The sequence below is a fragment of the Rhinichthys klamathensis genome, unplaced genomic scaffold, assembly GCF_029890125.1.
Source record: "Rhinichthys klamathensis goyatoka isolate OS25496 unplaced genomic scaffold, OSU_Roscu_1.1 h1tg000131l_1, whole genome shotgun sequence".
In the NCBI taxonomy this organism is placed as follows: Eukaryota; Metazoa; Chordata; class Actinopteri; order Cypriniformes; family Leuciscidae; genus Rhinichthys; species Rhinichthys klamathensis.
Genome location: NW_026606666.1, coordinates 569,048 through 572,361, shown reverse-complemented (window position 1 = coordinate 572,361; position 3,314 = coordinate 569,048).

Genomic DNA, 3,314 nt, shown 5'->3' with positions numbered 1-3,314 from the left:
ACAAAACAAGCGGGAACCCAGTGTGCCTGTATCCTTCTCTATTGCTGTTCAATTACATGATAGAAAATCTAAGGCCCTCAAAAGCCATACAGCAAACCCATCTAATCTGGTGCCTATCACACGGCGAACTAAGATCGCTGTGGGGACAAAAAGTAAGACTGTTAAGTTAGCACTTTTAAACATCCGCTCACTTAAAAATAAATCACTTCTAGTCAACGACTTAATAACCACATACAACCTGGACTTTATGCTTCTAAATGAAACTTGGTTAGAAGACAGCTGCAGTGCAACAGTCCTCAATGAAACATCCCCTCCTAACTTTACTTTTATGAGTGTTTGCAGAGCGGGAAAGAGAGGCGGGGGCTTAGCTGCTCTTTTTAAAGATGTCTATCAATGTAAGCAAATATCATTTGGGAATTACCCGTCTTTCGAATATCTGGGTATTGTGTTAAAAGGTGCTCCACGTATTTTACTTATTATTATTTACAGGCCTCCAAAATACTCTCCAGCCTTTGCTGAGGACTTTACAGAACTGTTATCAACAATTTCCTCTGAGTTTGACTGTTTTGCCATTGCTGGAGATTTTAACATTCACATAGATAATGCAGAAACCAATATGGCAAAAGAAATCAAAACTGTTTTCAAAACTTTTGATCTGACTCAGCATGTACATGGACCCACACATAATCGTGGACACACTCTAGATTTACTTATCAGTAAGGGTCTAAACATCTCATCGATTGTTATCAAGGATGTAGCACTGTCTGATCATTTCTGTATTTTCTTTGATATACTGATCTCTCCTGCCATTGAAGCTAGATCTGTGTCTGTCAAGAAGAGATGCTTAAATGAGAACATTAGTGTGCTATTTATGAAGGCTATATCTTTAAAACCAAGCATATCTGCTGACTCTGTTGATTTTCTCCTTGAATCTTTTAACTCAAAAATTAAAAGTGTAATTGATGATATTGCTCCTGTGAAAGTCAGGAAGAATAGTGGTAGACAAAAAGCACCTTGGAGAAACTCAACAGCAGTGCAAAACATGAAAAGACAATGCAGAAGAGCAGAGCGCATGTGGCGGAAGACAAAACTTGTAGTCCATTATAACATCTACAAAGACAGCATCCATGCTTTTAATATGGAACTAGGCAAAGCTAGACAGACTTTCTTCTCGAATATTATAAACAGCAACTTAAACAACACACGCACTCTTTTTGCTACTGTAGAGAGACTGACAAACCCCCCAAGCCAGATTCCCAGTGAAATGCTCTCAGACAGCAAGTGCAGTGAGTTTGCTTCTTTCTTCTCTGAGAAAATCAATAATATCAAAAAGGTGATCAGTGCATCATTGAGCCGCACTGGGGTCAGACAGATCAGACCACTACCTGAGAAAGTAGTTACTATGTCTGTTTTCGAAGAAATTGATGGCAAAATTTTGGAAGAAACCGTTCAGCACCTTAAAACATCAACCTGCGCCCTTGACACACTTCCCACATCTTTTTTCAAAAGTGTGTTAAACAGCTTAAAAAGCAGATCTCCTAGAAGTGGTAAATGCCTCACTTCTTTCTGGGAGTTTTCCAAACTCCCTGAAAACTGCAGTTGTCAAGCCCCTCCTGAAAAAGAGCAATCTGGATAAGACCATCTTAAGCAATTATAGACCGATCTCAAATCTTCCTTTCATAGGCAAGATCATTGAAAAAGTTGTCTTCAATCAGCTGAACAAATTCTTAATCTCGAATGGATACTTTGACAATTTTCAATCTGGTTTCCGATCGCATCACAGCACAGAGACAGCTCTCATAAAGATAATAAACGATATTCGCTTAAATACTGATACAGGGAAATTATCAGTGCTGGTACTACTCGACCTCAGTGCTGCATTTGACACTGTCGATCACAACATACTTCTTGACAGGCTGGAAAACTGGGTGGGGCTTTCTGGGATAGTCCTAAAATGGTTCAGGTCATACTTAGAAGGGAGAGGTTATTATGTGAGTATAGGAGACCATAAGTCTGAGTGGACACCCATGACATGCGGAGTCCCTCAAGGCTCAATTCTTGCACCACTCTTATTCAACCTGTACATGCTCCCAATGAGCCAAATAATGAGAAAGAACCGCATCTCTTACCACAGCTATGCAGATGACACACAGCTCTACTTAGCCCTATCGCCTAACGACTACAGCCCCATTGACTCTCTGTGCCAATGCATTGATGAAGTAAACGGTTGGATGTGCCAAAACTTTCTTCAGTTAAACAAAGACAAAACTGAAGTCATTGCGTTTGGAAACAAAGATGAAGTTCTCAAGGTAAATGCATACCTTGACGCTAGGGGTCTAACAACTAAAAATCAAGTCAGGAATCTTGGTGTGTCTCTAGAGTCAGACCTTAGTTTCAGTAGTCATGTCAAAGCAATAACTAAATCAGCATACTATAATTTGAAAAATATTGCAAGAATTAGATGCTTTGTTTCCAGTCAAGACTTAGAGAAACTTGTGCATGCTTTTATCACCAGCAGGGTGGATTATTGTAATGGACTCCTCACTGGCCTTCCTAAAAAGACCATAAGACAGTTGCAGCTCATACAGAACGCTGCTGCCAGGATTCTGAGCAGAACCAGACAATTTGAACACATCACACCAGTCCTCAGGTCTTTACACTGGCTCCCAGTTACATTTAGGATTGATTTTAAAGTATTATTACTGGTATATAAATCATTCAATGGGCTAGGACCTCAATATATTGCAGATATGCTCACTGAATAAAAACCCAACAGATCACTCAGATCATTAGGATCACATCAGCTAGAAATACCAAGGGTTCACTCTAAGCAAGGAGAGTCTGCTTTTAGCTATTATGCCAGCCGCAGCTGGAACCAGCTTCCAGAAGAGATCAGATGTGCTCCTACAGTTGTCACATTCAAATCCAGACTCAAAACACATCTGTTTAGCTATGCATTTATTGAATGAGCACTGTGCCAATGTTCGTCCGACTGTTTTTACTGTACTTTATTTTATTTTTTATTCTAAACTGTTTTAATTATTTCCTCCTATGTAAAGCACTTTGAATTACCATTGTGTATGAAATGTGCTATATAAATAAACTTGCCTTGCCTTGCCTTGCCTTAGTCTTTTGGACGAAAATGCTTTTTAGTTTTAGTCACATTTTAGTCACTTATAAACGTAATAGTTTTAGTCAAGTTTTAGTCGACGAAAACAAAAACTTGATAGTTTTTTTAGTCTAGTTTTAGTCAAGTTTTAGTCAATTTTAGTAAAAAAAAAAAAAAAAGTCTTTAAAAAATAGAGAACATAAAA